At 42.5% G+C, this 18,917-nt stretch overlaps 2 long non-coding RNA genes across 2 annotated transcripts; one reads left to right on the top strand and one right to left on the bottom strand.

Annotated features, from left to right (window-relative positions):
• Positions 1-4,668: 4,668 nt before the first annotated feature.
• LOC127306004 (uncharacterized) lies at positions 4,669-6,551 on the top strand. The gene is made up of 2 exons (XR_007854299.1): positions 4,669-6,073; positions 6,172-6,551. It is a non-coding gene; the product is annotated as an uncharacterized lncRNA (long non-coding RNA).
• A 244-nt stretch (positions 6,552-6,795) lies between these two features.
• On the bottom strand, positions 6,796-8,657 carry LOC139832916 (uncharacterized). The gene is made up of 2 exons (XR_011747767.1): positions 8,251-8,657; positions 6,796-7,296 (listed from the first exon to the last, which is right to left on the bottom strand). It is a non-coding gene; the product is annotated as an uncharacterized lncRNA (long non-coding RNA).
• Between the last annotated feature and the right edge of the window lie 10,260 nt (positions 8,658-18,917).

Raw genomic sequence — 18,917 nt, 5'->3', positions numbered from 1 at the left:
GTGATCGAGCTCCTGTATCTGAGGTCAGGGAAACTATGAGTAACTGGTCTGGGAGGGCAAGAAACTATTTGGCAATAGTGGAAATGAAGCTACTGGAGGCTGCAATCAAGCGGGAGCTTCTCAAAATCTACTTTATTGGGAGGGGAAGCACATGTATTAGCGATATGCATTGAAAATATCGTAACTTTTTTGACCAAGTGTGGCAGTTAATCGGGAAAATACCTAGTAATCGGACTTTTGGACTGATTAATTGGGCTAAAGGATTAACACAAGAGATTAATGGTAATCGACACGGTCAAACCCCTAGTAGCGATTAATCGTCCTAGTAATCGTTGAATCGGCCTAGTTTTTGAACAGTGCTCTGCGCAATGGGCTTTATTCCGTGGCAAGGAGGATCAAGATCGGTTCACCGCATTTGCAGCCGCCGAACCGTATTCACCGCTCAATGCGACCCCGATCATCGAGGCCTCCTGAAGCGAGCGCGCACTGGGCCAGGCCCATTAGCAAGGGTGGTTTTGTTTTGTGGTTTTCTGTTTTACACTGGTTTGTTCGGTATTGTCGTTTTTTGGTTTTTTCTGCTGGTTTTCCTGTTTTTTGCTGGTCAGTTTTCTAAATATTTTTAAATTCGAATTTTTTCAATTCTGAACATTTTTATATTTTGAATAATTTTCATTTTTAAAATTTTAAACATTTTTTAGTTTCGAACTTTTAAAATTTTGAAAAAACCAAATTTTCAACATTTTTCAAGTTTAAACATTTTTTGAATTAAAACAAAAAAAACAAGTACCTTTTTGTTGGGCAGTGTTTGGAGCAGCCCAAGCTGAAGTGGCTTTAGGCGGGGCATGCGCTCGCTCACGCTGAAGGCGAGGAATATGAGACGCCTGGCCTTTGGAGCTGAAGGTTCATACTTCATTTTAAGAAAAACTCTGATTGTTCAAAGTTCAAACATCTTAGCATACCTCATATTAAGACGAGGGTCACACCATACTGAGAACATCCTATGTGCATGCTATGGATGGCCGATCTATTAATCATTATACGGATCCAACTGATAGTTTGACAGTCTAAAATATAGTCCACAATTGTGTAGATGGCCTAGCATGTGGGGTTCTGGTTTCACCATAAGAATATTCCCATGAGTCTGGTTACCAACCAAACCAAAAGAAAATGTGACTAATTGGGTTAGTTTAAATAGCATCCTAAAAGAAATAGGGACTGACCCTGGTGTGCCCTTCCTTCCCTCGAGGCCTCGTGTCTGGGACCACAATGAGACGGCGAGGATGGCTTCTAGATCGTGGTGGCGCATGCTGGTTGGTGGCAGTTGGGTGGAGCACTTCGAGTTGTCTGGGGTGATGGTGGTTTGGGGAATCGGGAGAAATCCATGTCGGCTGCGGGTGTCGTCTTTCCTTCCTGAAGGGTGTCGGGGGTACCCCTACCCTATCATCTCCACATACGGGGGGAAACCCTAGGACGAGTCCGGGCAGCAGCGGCGACATCGTCGCTTCCTTGTTGAAGGTGTTGCTTCGTATGCGATGACTCGATGTGCTAGGAAGCGGTGGAACTTCCCGGAGGGCGCAGCGATTGCGGGCTATCTTCGTTTTCGTCAATCTATCGGTGTCGGCATTAGTTTCTTTTATATTTTCTCTCTTCTTTCTTTTGGGCTTGATGTGTTGTTTGCCCCAGCGGTGGTTGCTATCTTTATCGGTTGGTTGCTATATTAATATAGCGGGACGAAAGCCTATTTCGAGGAAATAGGGACGGCCTCCTTCTCCCTAGATGACATCATCCCCTCCAAGTGCTATACACGCTATATCGTGTTAATACCGTGCTCTATTTTAATTACATTTTAAAAATTAATATGTAGGCTAAAAATGAAGGTTTTAGCACAATTAAAGGATATATTCAAAAAATGACAGAACAAGACATACATAACCACATTCAAAAATAGCTTTGCAATTATCTAGAAGAGAATATACGTTTTAAAAACTCTTACAGATTTGGCTTGTAAGAATGCGGAATTAAACTAACGTTTATTTTACAAGCACAAACCCTAAAACCCTAAATATGTTACGCTCAACTAAGTGCAACAACAACAACTAGAGCTAAGCAAAATAGGCACAATATATATATATGAACAACAAGTGATAGCAAGATATAATAAACTAGTGGATTCCCCGAGCGTTGCGGCGGGAATTTTAGTGTACTTCATCATATAGATAGGAGGCGGGAAAGATTTAACCAAACACTAAAATTCGGGTAAACAATTGAACATTAAAAACTTATTCAATCTTATGGCTGCATACTTGAGTACTATCTAATTTAATACTTAATAGGTGACCTTGAAAAGGGAACCGAGGCATAGCCCAGATGATTGGAAGGTGGTGATACCCGTCGTACCCGCGAGATCATGAGTAGAGCAACCTTATCACACAGAGAATTGAGGAGAGGTAGATCCGTAGACGGAGGAGATCAGATGATCAAAGAAGATGACGGGACCGAGGATGCACCGTGGATTTCAATAAGGAGACATGAGCCGCTTACCTTCCTCAGTATTGCCAATCAGCATCAATAATGTAGGGACGGAGGGTCAAGAGGCGAAACATCTAGTAGGGAGCATACGGTGACAACCAATTATCGGAATACATATTTTTGATACCACTAGCAGGGCCGGTCCATAGATTTCGGGGGCCCTAGGGCGAAACGACACCAAGGAGCCCTTTTTATAGTGGCTAAGCTTTTCTAGGGCAGGGGGCGGTGGCCCCCCTACTCTGAAAAATTCCTTAGAGATATTCATTTATGTTAAATTTATATATCTTACTTAAAATTTAAGAATGATTAGTTTTCTGGGCCCCTTAATTAACAATCTCAGTCAAGCTTCATCACTTCGTCACACACAAAAAAAACTAAAAAATTAGTATTCAACAAGATAACTATTAGGGTAATGCAATAACAAACTAAATAATATTTACATTTGAAAGATCCATGGTCTTCAGAATATTGGTGAAGATGTTTGGAACTATTATTTCTATTGATCGCACAAACTATATACCATGATTATTATTTCTACCAATAGCTACTTGTGTACCTGTGTATTGTTTGCGACAAATAGAAATAATCAGAGAAAATATTATGAGGGGTCGGTGTTGTTCTGCACATTTGAGAAGGAGTCAGAGTATAGGCACGTTAAGCTACAACTTCAACCTTCTATATTTTCTAGAATCTATAATATCTAAATTGAAGCAACCCACTAAAAGTAATTCTCTCAACATGTAAACTATACATATCAGCAAGAATTTAATTGGTCCACGTCACCCAGCCTATCAATTATTATTTTTTAGCAAACATTTGTGCCAGCGTTCCATCGCTTCCTTCCCCTTCATCTCTCTTCTGCAACTGCTTGCGAGTATCTTAAGCGTCAGCAGTCACTAACTCTTCCCGGCTCTCCTAGCTACCCAATTTATAGTGCATCCGTTTCCTATTAATCGATCTCCTGAGCTTCCCGATAGACCCATGAATAACTGCCCTCTATTTATATATAAAACATTAGCTTTAGTGTCCATCTGTTTGGACAGAATCAATTAGAAGATCTGCACGAGATCGTCATGGTAGCGTTCAGCCATCTTCCGTGCGTTTCATTGCAGATGTGGTATAGTGATGGTGAACTGGTGATACACTCATGCATCTTGATTCCCTGCAACTTCCCACAGTTCGTCTCTCCTCCCTGTCAGAGTACTGGGTTTGGACGTTTGGTACTCCAAGGTGAAACAGGTATCAGGTTCCGGTAATTCGATTATATATCTTTCCGCCCCTTGAAAATTGCTTGGTTTCACCAATGTTTAATTTCAAGATTGCATGAAGAACTTTGGTGGGGATCTACCGTGGAGTACTAAATCTTCACGTTACCTTCGCTCAGTTGGTTTGATTGATCCCTTGCCACCATATTGCCCCCAGCAGAATCATCATATGCAGGTACAAATAAAACTAGCATCGATTTTACAGCTTTACAATATCAGCAGAAGAGGATACTTCTGATCGCTGTATCATGAACAAAGAGTTGGATGTGTTGCATATTCTATCAATATAAGGGGTGATAAACACATAGATCTATGCAGCTAATTTCCAGATCTGAGATGTGTACATATGCAGCGACTTAATATATCAAGATATACATGAGGCACGTCTTCCTCTTATCAGTGTCACTGTGGGGCTTTGCTATGTTTCAGTGGCCTGTGGCCGTCTATGTTGATCCAAATGAAGCACCTGAACAAACAGCTATTCTATGTTGGCGAAGTTACTACTAAGTTTTACTGTAAAATCATCATTATTCTAATTTGATTAACCATTCATGTGCACACAATATTGCGGTGTCTAAACATATCTAGATAAATATTACAAGATTTAGGGTGATTGGCATTTTTAATAACCACCCATCTGCCTTGATCTAACGGTGATAATTAGATGGAACCAAATTGACGGAACCAAATTTACGGGACCGGAACCAAATTCTGTGGGACCGGAACCTCAAATATATTTAGGAACATTATAAAAGACAAACGTTTCTTTTAAGTGGCCAAATCATCTAATGAGACTCCACAAATCTTAAAGCAACAAATAATTGATTGCACACATCTTAAAGCTGTCATCCTATTCTCACCAAATATCTCCCAGTCCCACTCTCTCAACCTCTCCGTCTCTCATCCTCTCAATCTCTCACTGTGTGAAGAGTCTGTCCCGGCGACGGAGGGGAGGGCACGGAGGTCTCTCCCGGCGAGCCCCGCGATGGAGAGGAGTGGAAGGCGGCTGAAGGGAGGGCACCGAGGGTCTCTCCCGGCGAGCCCCGCGGTGGAGGGGAGTGGAAGGCGACGGTGGGTCTCTCCCGGCGAGCCCCACGATGGAGGGGACGTGAAGGCGACATACTAGTCTGTCCCGGCGACGGAGGGGAGGGTACGGCGACAGAGTGAAGCGGCGGAGGTGGCGTCCACGTAGGGTCTCTCCCGGCGATATCCGAGACGGAGGGCCGGGGGCCGCGACGGAGGGAAGTGCGGGGTGGAGGGTACGGCGGCGACGGAGGGCACTTGGCGAGGGGAGGAGCGGCGGCGTTGTTCGAGACCAGCGAGGGGAGAAGCGGAGGCTGCGGCATCAGACATGGCCGGCGAGGGGAGGAGAGGTGGCGGCGGTGGGCGGTTTCGGCCACCGGAGCTAGGCGAGGAAGGAGTGGGCGGCGGCCGCGGCGGCTCAACTTCACATCTCCTGTAAGTATGTCCTCTCTAATGCCATTCAATAATGTGAATTTGCTAGTATCTGAATGCGATTAGAGCAGAGCACATGAACTCAATGTGAGCCTATGTTTCCGTTCTGCTGTGATGTGCAAAATTCGTTCGCTCACCCTTCATATCAACTACAGTTCATACTACTACCTGGACGGCACACATCTTGCCTCTCCACATCTCAGGACAGTAGACCTTGCAGGTGTAGCCTGACACGGCACCTTTCTTGATTTCGTCAGTTGCCCGGCATTGGAGGATCTAAAGAGGCACGAGTGCGACATCCGTGTTGATGAGATATCTTCCAGCTCCCTTAAGCATTTGAGCATCACCGGTTGTTTCTCTGATGTCATAGCCGACTCCATGTTTCTGCTACGGGCCTTGTTTCGTTGAAACTAGATGAGTTTGCGAGTATTACAGCATTTTTTGGAAACATGGTGCTGCTAGAGACGACATGCGTGAATCTTGTTAGTTACGACCATGATATCTGTAGCAATTATCTTGGCGCTGCTGTTTTATGTGGAGCTGATAATGCATGTCCTAATTGTCACGATTTCAGCGGCGGCCTTGTGCTTCTGGGTTATATCTCAAGTGCTAGACATTTGAAGTTGATATCTGAATGCCAGAATGTAAATTGGTACTCTTAGATCCTCTATGTTATCCTATTTTGTGATGCACTATCTACATCATTGCTGGATATAGTAGGCTGTGGTACTAATCTGACATGGTAAGAAAAAGTTCAAGATGGAACTAAGTTTTGACATAAGTATGTTGTGCAACAGACAAGGGAGACTGAGCAAGCACTGTGGGTAAGTAAGAGATTCAGTTATATTTATTAATTCACCAAGGACTGAATCTTGTGTGTATTTTTCTCTTCTACCGTGTTCATCATATTTATTTTGTACAGGTTGGAGAGCCGGAGAATGAATCAGCTAATGAGAAGAAGGCTGCGAGGGATACTATGTTTGGAATGTTCAAATCGTTGTGGAACCGGGACATTGCTTGGAGAAGACCAGTGGCTGGGAACCTGTGTTGATAAGAGAATTTGTGTTGGGGTTCTTTTTGGCGATGATAAATGTTCTACTTTTAGGGTTGTGTATAATTATACCCTGATGGGTTTGTCGGATTAGCTATTGGCATCTGTTTGGAACTTTGGATGCTTTCATTTCCTCCAAGAAGCTGCTTGCTTGTGGTACTTGTAAGAAAACTAGGGTAGCATAGCGTCACTCAGTTATTCTCACTTTAATCTACATCTGAATAGTATTCAGTTGCATGTCCTGTTTACAATATTGTTTGTGTTCACCGAAGTAATTTGTTTTCTAAATTCCTTAGGCCCTGTTTAGAATAGGAGTTTTTCTTGGTACAGTTTTGTTTTTCAGTTCAAATTTGAGTTTTTCTTGGTATAGTTTTGTTTTGCAGTTCAAATTTGAGTTTTTCTTGGTACAATTTTGTATTTTTAGTTCAAATTTATCCTAGATACCAACACTTCATGGAGAACTTAAATCATGCGTGCCAGTAAAATCACCACAGATGCACACAGAAAAAATACAACATGATCATGGAAAAGCCAGAATCATTGTAGTACAAATGATCATGAAAAATACAACAGTGATGTCGAATTAGACTTAATTGATGCTGCCAAACACTCGAGAACGACTTTACACAATATGAGTGCACAATAATTGATGCCCTACCAATCAAACACTCTAGAACCACTTAAACATAATCGGAATGTACAAATGTCAGATCTAAAGAAAATCAATAATCTGGTCCTATGCTCTACAAAACCGTAGGCGCAAATAACTTGGTCAGCTACATCCTTGGACAGCTTGACTGGCGTAACTTTGGCGCACCAGCTTGCTGAACCGGCACCCTCTCTGGTGAAGCAGTTGCATATTTCTCCAACTTCCCAAACATCTCCAGTTTCACCTTCAGCATGAAATCCAGGTTAAACAACAAATCCAGCTCAAGCCGATTCATATCGATTACGCTGATTCCTCCTACTATAGTGTAGAATGAGTTTTTGAAAAACCTGCAAGACATGTATTAAGAAAGTTACTCGAAATCTGGGCACATGCTTTTTATTCTTCTTTTGCAGACATAGAACCAAAGCATTATATAATGGAGCAGCCAACATCCAAGCTAGGAACCATCTAGTTCATTTTTTAGGAGTCACGTGCTAACCACTGCTCCATAAATCAGAATACTTGAGAAAACTGTTCATATATTCAGGGATAGACATGCTTATTATAAAAAAAGCTAACCATGTAAAGTGGTTCTACTTAGTAGTTTATAGACCCAGAGAGCATATCTAGTCATGAACTAGTGAAGTTGGTTTATTAACTGAATCTAAAGCTGAATTTCTATCTATTGTCAGCACTCTTACTGATCAAACAAAGCATGGTTAAATTACCAACCATCAGATCTGCATCAAAACTACAGTCATTAATTCTACTATTTCTTTATATTTACCATGACCCCTAAAGAGATATCAATATTTTCAGCACAGCAATAAGGCAACCTATGAAAAATTAATGGTGTAGCATTTTTCTTCAGTAAATTCATTAATATTTCTATTATTTGTAGGCAGTGACTTGACAATCAATCCAACTAAACTTGTATGATGATTTCATATAATTTAATATGTTTAAAATAATCTTTCAACTAACTTTATTGTGGTTTTCACAACAACAATGCACGGCCTCCTAGCTAGTAGAGACCTGAGATCAATGAAAAGCTTACTGTGCTAGAACATATTTCTGCACAAAGAGCTAGTACTTCAGAAACAACTTCCATTCAAGAAGATATATAAATAATATAACCAATAGCAGTTGCCGTGAGTACGTACTTACGTATCATCTGTTAATTTGGAAGCATCCACTAGACTTGTAATTAGCAAGCGGTGAACACTAGCTACGAAGGGAAAAAGATCAATGTTTTAGCTAGACCGCTCGGCGAGCTACCAGTTTCAGTTCCCCATCATCACCTCTGCAATCGACGAGGACGGCGCCGTCGATCTTGGATCCATGCCGGCCCAAGCGACACTCCAGCCGATCCCCAGGCAGAGAAGAAATAATTCAACTATCTACAATGTTTCAGAATAAAATCGAGCTGCTAAGTAAATTCACCTCCAGACAACGGAAAGAAAAAGAAACATGATGGCAGCTAGGGGTTGGATGCTCCCCTGAGTCCCCGCGATGGGGGGACGGGCGGAGGCTCGCGTCGGGGAGGGGGGTGCGACGGAGAGGCCGAGACCGTGAGCCCACGTGACGGGAGGAGGGGAGGCAGCGTCGGCGGCAGCGTCGGCGACGGCTGCAGCGGCCGGCGCTCATGGGGGAGCGAACAGAGTTCTGATTTGATTCTATCGGATCTTGATGTTGATTTGATTCTGATTTTTTTTTCTTTTGATTTGGAACACTGATAAAAACGTCCGTTCCGAATTGTTGTAGGAGCAGTAGCATTATAGAACTTACAGAAAATTTATCACTGATTTAATCAACGGTCACAAAAAATTAGATTAAACGGAACCAAAATTTAATTAGACGGAACCAAAGTTTCGTGCCAATCACCATAAAAGAGCTCGATAAATATTTGCTTTTACTAACCCCCCGCTCTCTCAGGTCTAGATGTCATGCTAATTTTTCCAACAAAAATCCGGGTACATTAGTGGAATGACTCTCGAGATAACATTAGCCCGGCAGCATGTGATTTTCCCATTTCATAATTTCGATGTATAAATGGCATACTACACTCTTTTCACCTACTGGCAAAAATCAGTGCTCTTATTTCTCAGTTGCCACATGTATAGATGTTTTTGGTTTGAATATACTCACTTCAATTGTTTATCTTTTAGGCAATCAAAATTATTCAGTAAGTATACTTTACCAACAACATAACAAAACTAAGAGTAAATTAGTGACAGCCTTATTAACACTACACGCATGTGTTAATCGATGCTCCATGGAATTTTGTTTTTTATTTGGAGCATCTAATTCCGCAGCAACGCGCGGGGCATCATCTAGTTATTCCAAACTCTCCTGCCTAAAGAGTATAAATATAAGTGTAGTAAGTGTACAAACAAATCTTGAACTAGGACCTTAACTGTTGAGGGTCTGGGGCAAGCGCCCCTCTGCCCCACCCTATGAGTCGGCCCTGACCACTAGGTGACAACCCCGCACGTTGCAGCGGGATATCATGTTGAACGTTGTTTGCTCCACAAACAGACCACATAAATTGGTGACAGAAAATTCTAGACATAATAATTATTAATGGGTATTGTGTAAGAAATACATTGTATAGACCTGTAAAATCATGTACTGAATAGTATGTCCATATAGAGTGTTTAACAACATTTTGTTGTTAAATCCGAACAGTTAGCTGATTGGACATGAATTACTCCTATGTCCTATATGTAATAATATCTGAGTGGACCGAGCATACATATCTGAGTGGACCGAGCATTCACAGTACCTCCATGTTCCATTAGACCCATGTGCAAATAAATTACAACGAGAATGATCTACAAAAATTCAACAAAATCATCGGTGACAAAGAATTACCTATTTGATCTTTCCAGGTGAAAATAAAGCTTAATTATAATTCTGGGTACCGCCCAGAAATGAAGTGGGGCAAACTATCTAGTTGACTAACTCCAACATTTAATATATAGTTGTACATTCTAATATTTACGAAGCATATGCAAATTATTTACCAGAAAATCTGAAAATGATATTTGTGTCAGTCGCATAGCTCTATTCAGTTAGATATTTTTTGGTATCAAATTTTGTTATCCAGTCATTTCCCATGGATAGGTTTTTTATACCCAAATTAGGACATCTCAATAAAAAAAGCTCTAGGCCGTATATTACATAACGGCATGGTTGTCAAAGATTAAAGATGAAGCTGCGAATGCCATGGGTCAAATTGTTCTTCCTTTTCTTGTACAAATCAGAAAGAGATCGTCTATTCCTCCCTAACCTGCAGCATAGAACAATTGCTTTCCTGTATAAATAATTGACGTGCATAATAATCCATGGAAAATAATCTCAAAGGAACTACTAATTAAATTCAAGAACCTACGCCTGAAAAAATGTGGTACCAACGTACATTTAAATTCTTGATTCATCCTTTCTCTGTACAATCACACAAAAGAGAATGACCAAATACTTGTAGATTCAGAGCTCAAGATCTGGTGATACTAACTTAGTAGCAGGGAAAATTAATTAGCCGACTGTTCTCGGTCTTCAACTGCACCAAATAGAAGATATGCTTCAGAAATACGAAATCATATAAAGTTTTTCTTTCCCTAGTAGCATAGAAATAGGATCCAAGAGAAGCCTCCGTCAGGTTCCAGAACTGAGCGGATGGAAATCCCATCTGCAAGGAAATAAAACGCAGAACAGCAACATCATTCATCAACAACGCAAATATGTCGGCTCAATTTATCAAATCAGACAACTTGGTGGTCAGAACAAAGTAAACCATATTATCACTCCCCATGCCAATCGAGTCATCCTGAGAGGCAAGAAAACTTCCCATGCTAATCGAGTTACTGTGAGAGGCAAGAGAAAATCTATCTGCAAGAGAGAAACATGCATAGACGGCTGCGACGTTCTATAGCGTTAGGCAAGATCGAGAATCAAGCTTGAGGGAGATCGACTGTATCTTCTAAATTGTGAAGCACCTGAAGAAGTCGAGAACCGAGGTAGAGAAGGTGCATAAGAGGGAGGCGATATATCTCAGGTAGAGGCCGCAACCAGATGGACTCTGGTCGGATGGAAGCGCAGTCATGGAGGCCCGCGGGCCGGGCGATGCATATGATGCGTCTCGCTGGAGAGCGAAGTCTTTATCGGTACAATTATCCCTTCGGCTGCTTCCGCGGATTTATTTTCCATGATCTACGCGCACACATGGATGTGAGCGGGAGGGGAAGAGATGCTGGTGGTTTCCTTATGAGTGGAGGATGGAGGAGACGGAGTGGGGGAGATGAAGAGGGTTGGCCATCTTTTGGTTTCTCGGAAGGATCAGCTGAGCATTGCAGGCTATTGAAAGTTGGGCTAGCCGTTAAACGTGCACCTGCAGATCGCGTGTCTAAATTTGATCGAATGGATCAGATTCTTTAAGTGACGTGGCTCACTGACAAATCAGCTTGCAAACATTAAATGCACATAGTGGAGATCAACTTTATAGATATTATAGATACTTTAATCTCAATGGTTATCATAAAGGAAAGTAAGATCGGGTACAGAAATAATCAAGGCACGCGAAGACGAAAATGTATTCTCGTGTTCTCTTCCTTTGCAAGAAGGTACGTCACCTTTGGAGAGGTGGAGATCCCACGAAATATTTCCCAACGTCACGAAGGCTCACCTTTTTCTCCGAGTCTATCTCACGAAAGAATAGCCCTTTCCTTATGGCTAGATTTTCCTCCACTCCGGAGATGGCAAGCTCCACGAAGGAGAAGCCCCGGGCCCCTTCATAACCTTCCACGAAGAGGTCACCGGGACACCAACCAAGCCAACTAAAAGTTCACCCTTCAAGAGTAACAAGCTCATGGTTTCTCACTCGAACTAATCGTGGTGGAGATCTCAACACTATGCAATGATGCAAAGCAAGAACACCAAAGGTGTTTAAATCTGATACGTCCAATTTGCATCACTATTTTATATCATAATTTGCTGTTATTCATTGATATATTTCATATTTGGAGATAATACTTATGTTATTTCATCTATTTTGCATGTTTCATGATTATTGGAGGATCGCGCACCGGAGTCGTGGATTCACTGGAAAAAGCGCCGTCAGAATGCAATATTTCGGAAGACCAACAGTTGACGGAAATTATATGAAAAATCCTATTTTTCCAGAAGATGAAGGGAGCCAGAAGGGGGAGCCGAGGGGACCCGAGGTGGGCCCACCTCATAGGCCGGCGCGGCCCAAGGCCTGGCCGCGCCGCCCTGTGAGGAGGGGGCCCACAGCCCCCTCTCGCCTCCTTTTCTTCGCGTACGCCTTCGTCCCGAAAACCTAAGCTCCAGAGGGTACATCGCGAAGAGACACAGCCGCCTCTGCGGGGCGGAGGACACCAGAGAGAAAAGAGCTCTCCGGCAGGCTGAGATCCGCCGGGGAAATTCCCTCCCGGAGGGGGAAATCGACGCCATCGTCACCGTCATCGAGCTGGACATCATCTCCATCACCATCATCATCATCTTCATCATCATCACCGCCGTCTCCACCGCTGCACATCGCCACCGCTGTAGCAATTTGGGTTTGATCTTGATTGTTTGATAGGGGAAACTCTCCCGGTGTTGATTTCTACTAGTTATTGATGCTATTGAGTGAAACCGTTGAACCAAGGTTTATGTTCGGATTGTTATTAATTATCATACCACCTCTGATCATGTTCCATATGATGTCTCGTGAGTAGTTCGTTTAGTTCTTGAGGACATGGGTGAAGTCTAAGAGCATCTCCACTCGTGCCCCCGTCGAGGCCCCCGGCGAGCGTTTTTTCCATCCGGACGGCGTAATTCGGCCCAGTCGCGCCCCCGGTTCCTCGTTTTCGTCCAGATTTGGCCCTTCATCCATCCGGCGAGCCCACGCCACCCCCGGCCCCCTGGGGAGCGCTCGGGGACTCCGGACGAGTGAAAAGCGGGGAAGGGCCCGATCTGTCGGTGACTCGACGCACGAACCCCACAGCCACGTCGCTCAAAATCTCCCCCACCCCTCGTATCTCTCTCGCCGCCGGCACCACCTGATACGTCTCCGACGTATCGATAATTTCTTATGTTCCATGCCACATTATTGATGTTATCTACATGTTTTATGCACACTTTATGTCATATTCGTGCATTTTCTGGAACTAACCTATTAACAAGATGCCGAAGTGCCAGTTCCTGTTTTCTGCTGTTTTTGGTTTCAGAAATCCTAGTAACGAAATATTCTCGGAATCGGACGAAATCAACGCCCAAGTTCCTATTTTCACCGGAAGCATCCAGAACACACGAGAACCACCAGAGAAGGGGGACAGGGCCACCAAACCACACCCCGGCGCGGCCAGGGGGGCCGCGCCCCCCTATAGTGTGGGCCCCCCAGAAGCCCTCCTGCGCCGCCTCTTCGCCTATATAAAGCCCCTGACCTAAAAACCTCGAGGCGTACGACGAAAACCACAGAAACCTTCCAGAGCCGCCGCCATCGCGAGGCCAAGATCTGGGGGACAGGAGTCTCTGTTCCGGCACGCTGCCGGAGCGGGGAAGTGCCCCCGGAAGGCTTATCCATCGACACCGCTGCCATCTCCACCGCCATCTTCATCACCGCTGCTGCTCCCATGAGGAGGGAGTAGTTCTCCATCGAGGCTCGGGGCTGTACCGGTAGCTATGTGGTTCATCTCTCTCCTATGTACTTCAATACAATAATCTCATGAGCTGCCTTACATGATTGAGATTCATATGATGATGCTTGTAATCTAGATGTCGTTATGCTAGTCAAGTGAGTTTTACTTATGTGATCTCCGGAGACTCCTTGTCCCACGTGTGTAAAGGTGACAGTGTGTGCACCGTGTGGGTCTCTTAGGCTATATTTCACAGAATACTTATTCACTGTTGAATGGCATAGTGAGGTGCTTATTTATATCTCTTTATGATTGCAATGTGTTTGTATCACAATTTATCTATGTGCTACTCTAGCAATGTTATTAAAGTAGTTTTATTCCTCCTGCACGATGTAAAGGTGACAGTGTGTGCATCCGTGTTAGTACTTGGTTTATGCTATGATCATGATCTCTTGTAGATTATGAAGTTAATTATTGCTATGATAGTATTGATGTGATCTATTCCTCCTACATATGCATGAAGGTGACAGTGTGCATGCTATGTTAGTACTTGGTTTAGTCTTTTGATCTATCTTACACTATAAGGTTACCAAAATATGAACATTAATTGTGGAGCTTGTTAACTCCGGCATTGAGGGTTCGTGTAATCCTACGCAATGTGTTCATCATCCAACAAGAGTGTAGAGTATGCATTTATCTATTCTGTTATGTGATCAATGTTGAGAGTGTCCACTAGTGAAAGTGTAATCCCTAGGCCTTGTTCCTAAATACTGCTATCGCTACTTGTTTACTGTTTTACTGCGTTACTACTGCTGCGTTACTACTGCTTGTTTACTGTCCTGGCCAGCAAGCTATTTTCTGGCACCGTTGCTACTGCTCATACTTATTCATACCACCTGTATCTCACTATCTCTTCGCCGAACTAGTGCACCTATTTGGTGTGTTGGGGACACAAGAGACTTCTTGCTTTGTGGTTGCAGGGTTGCATGAGAGGGATATCTTTGACCTCTTCCTCCCTGAGTTCGATAAACCTTGGGTGATCCACTTAAGGGAAAACTTGCTGCTGTTCTACAAACCTCTGCTCTTGGAGGCCCAACACTGTCTACAGGAAAGGAGGGGGAACGTAGACATCAAGCTATTTTCTGGCGCCATTGCCGGGGATGAAAGGTAAAAGGTACTCACACTCCGGACCTCGGCTACTAAGCTATTTTCGCCGTTGTAAGTACTCGAAGCTATTTCCTTTAGATCCTGCAATTGCATCTTTTTGTTTCTTGTTTACACTAGTTTGGCATAATGGACAAGAATGAGCTTCTATTTCTATTTCCTGATTTAAAACATGGATTGTTTGATGCGAAAATTAAAAAACCTATGGAATCTTATTTGCATGCTGGTAGTAATATTAGTATGAACGCTTTGAACACCATTGTTGATAATAATATAGAAATTTCTAAGCTTGGGGAAGCTGGTTTTCATGATCTTTTTAGTCCCCCAAGCATTGAGGAGAAAATTTTCTTTGATGATACTTTGCCTCCTATTTATGATGATTATAATGATAATGGTCTTTTGGTGCCACCTACTATGGAGAGTAAATTTTGTTGTGATTATGCTATTCCTCCTACACTTGATGAGAATAATAATGATAGCTACTTTGTTGAATTTTCTCCCACTACAACTAATAAAATTGATTATGCCTATGTGGAGAGTAATAATTTTATGCATGAGACTCATGATAAGAATGTTTCATTTGATAGTTATATTGTTGAGTTTGCTCATGTTGCTACTGAAAGTTATTATGAGAGAGGAAAATATGGTTGTGGAAATTTTCATGTTACTAAAACACCTCTCTATGTGCTGAAATTTTTCAAGCTACACTTGTTTTATCTTCCTATGCTTGTTACTTTGCTCTTCATGAACTTGTTTATTTACAAGATTCCTATGCATAGGAAGCATGTTAGACTTAAATGTGTTTTGTATTTGCCTCTTGATGCTCTCTTTTGCTTCAAATACTATTTCTTGCGAGTGCATCATTAAAACTGCTGAGCCCATCTTAATGGCTATAAAGAAAGAACTTCTTGGGAGATAACCCATGTGTTATTTTGCTACAGTACTTTGTTTTATATTTGTGTCTTGGAAGTTGTTTACTACTGTAGCAACCTCTCCTTATCTTAGTTTTGTGTTTTGTTGTGCCAAGTAAAGTCGTTGATAGAAAAGTTCATACTAGATTTGGATTACTGCGCAGAAACAGATTTCTTTGCTGTCACGAATCTGGGCAAAATTATCTGTAGGTAACTCAGAAAATTATGCCAATTTACGTGAGTGATCCTCAGATATGTACGCAACTTTCATTCAATTTGGGCATTTTCATCTGAGCAAGTCTGGTGCCATTTTAAAATTCATCTTTACGGACTGTTCTGTTTTGACAGATTCTGCCTTTTATTTCGCATTGCCTCTTTTGCTATGTTGGATGAATTTCTTTGATCCACTAATGTCCAGTAGCATTATGCAATGTCCAGAAGTGTTAAGAATGATTGTGTCACCTCTGAATATGTTAATTTTTATTGTGCACTAACCCTCTAATGAGTTGTTTCGAGTTTGGTGTGGAGGAAGTTTTCAAGGGTCAAGAGAGGAGGATGATATACTATGATCAAGAAGAGTGAAGAGTCTAAGCTTGGGGATGCCCCCATGGTTCATCCCTGCATATTTCAAGAAGACTCAAGCATCTAAGCTTGGGGATGCCCAAGGCATCCCCTTCTTCATCGATAAATTATCAGGTTCCTTCTCTTGAAACTATATTTTTATTCGGTCACATCTTATGTGCTTTACTTGGAGCGTCTGTGTGCTTTTGTTTTTGTTTGTGTTTGAATAAATTGGATTACATCATGCTTGTGTGGGAGAGAGACACGCTCCGCTGGTTCGTATGAACACATGTGTTCTTAGCTCATAATATTCATGGCGAAGTTTCCTCTTCGTTAAATTGTTATATGGTTGGAATTGGAAAATGCTACATGTAGTAATTGCTATAATGTCTTGGGTAATGTGATACTTGGCAATTGTTGTGCTCATGTTTAAGCTCTTGCATCATATACTTTGCACCTATTAGTGAAGAAATACATAGAGCATGCTAAAATTTGGTTTGCATAATTGGTCTCTCTAAGGTCTAGATAATTTCTAGTATTGAGTTTTGAACAACAAGGAAGACGGTGTAGAGTCTTATAATGTTTACAATGTGTCTTTTATGTGAGTTTTGCTGCACCGGTTCATCCTTGTGTTTGTTTCAAATAAACCTTGCTAGCCTAAACCTTGTATCGAGAGGGAATACTTCTCATGCATCCAAATCCTTGAGCCAAACAACACTATGCCATTTGTGTCCACCATACCTACCTACTACATGGTATTTCTGCCATTCCAAATGAAATTGCTTGAGTGCTACCTTTAAACAATTCAAAATTTATCACCTCTGATTTGTGTCAATGTTTTATAGCTCATGAGGAAGTATGTGGTGTTTATCTTTCAATCTTGTTGGGCAACTTTCACCAATGGACTAGTGGCTTCATCCGCTTATCCAATAATTTTGCAAAAAGAGCTGGCAATGGGATTCCCAGTCCCAAATTAATTAACAAAAATAGACACTCCTCCATGGTATGTGATTGTTGGACGGCACCCGAAGGATTCGGTTAGCCATGGCTTGTGTAAGCAAAGGTTGGGAGGAGTGTCATCATAATGAAACTAAAATAAAAAGGCACTCCTTCATGGTATGAGATTGTTGGCAGGCACCCGAGGATTCGGTTAGCCATGGTTTGTGAAAGAAAGGTTGGAAGGAGTGCCACCCAAAAATAAAATAAAATGGGAGCCGCTCTTTGAAGGTTTGACTGGCAAGGGGGTTAGAGTACCCGCTACCATTCGTTGACAACAACATACACCTCTCAAAACTTTATTTTTATGCTCTCTTTATGTTTTCAAAATAAAAGCTCTAGCACAAATATAGCAATCGATGCTTTCCTCTTTGAAGGACCTTTCTTCTACTTTTATTGTTGAGTCAGTTCACCTACTTCTCTCCACCTCAAGAAGCAAACACTTGTGTGAACTGTGCATTGATTCCTACATATTTGCATATTGCACTTATTATATTACTCTATGTTGACAATATCCATGAGATGTACATGTTATAAGTTGAAAGCAACCGCTGAAACTTAATCTTCCTTTATGTTGCTTCAATGCCTTTACTTTGAATTATTGCTTTATGAGTTAACTCTTATGCAAGACTTATTGATGCTTGTCTTGAAGTGCTATTCATGAAAAGTCTTTGCTTTATGATTCATTTGTTTACTCATGTCATTACCATTGTTTTGATCGCTGCATTCACTACATATGCTTTACAAATAGCATGATCAAGATTATGATGGCATGTCACTCCAGAAATTATCTGTGTTATCGTTTTACCTGCTCGGGACGAGCAGAACTAAGCTTGGGGATGCTGATACGTCTCCGACGTATCGATAATTTCTTATGTTCCATGCCACATTATTGATGTTATCTACATGTTTTATGCACACTTTATGTCATATTCGTGCATTTTCTGGAACTAACCTATTAACAAGATGCCGAAGTGCCAGTTCCTGTTTTCTGCTGTTTTTGGTTTCAGAAATCCTAGTAACGAAATATTCTCGGAATCGGACGAAATCAACGCCCAAGTTCCTATTTTCACCGGAAGCATCCAGAACACACGAGAACCACCAGAGAAGGGGGACAGGGCCACCAAACCACACCCCGGCGCGGCCAGGGGGGGGCCGCGCCCCCCTATAGTGTGGGCCCCCCAGAAGCCCTCCTGCGCCGCCTCTTCGCCTATATAAAGCCCCTGACCTAAAAACCTCGAGGCGTACGACGAAAACCACAGAAACCTTCCAGAGCCGCCGCCATCGCGAGGCCAAGATCTGGGGGACAGGAGTCTCTGTTCCGGCACGCTGCCGGAGCGGGGAAGTGCCCCCGGAAGGCTTATCCATCGACACCGCTGCCATCTCCACCGCCATCTTCATCACCGCTGCTGCTCCCATGAGGAGGGAGTAGTTCTCCATCGAGGCTCGGGGCTGTACCGGTAGCTATGTGGTTCATCTCTCTCCTATGTACTTCAATACAATAATCTCATGAGCTGCCTTACATGATTGAGATTCATATGATGATGCTTGTAATCTAGATGTCGTTATGCTAGTCAAGTGAGTTTTACTTATGTGATCTCCGGAGACTCCTTGTCCCACGTGTGTAAAGGTGACAGTGTGTGCACCGTGTGGGTCTCTTAGGCTATATTTCACAGAATACTTATTCACTGTTGAATG

This window comes from Lolium perenne, chromosome 6 (genome assembly GCF_019359855.2).
Source record: "Lolium perenne isolate Kyuss_39 chromosome 6, Kyuss_2.0, whole genome shotgun sequence".
Lineage (NCBI taxonomy): Eukaryota > Viridiplantae > Streptophyta > Magnoliopsida > Poales > Poaceae > Lolium > Lolium perenne.
Note: the sequence above shows the minus strand (reverse complement) of the source record. Positions and strands in the feature narration are given on the sequence as shown.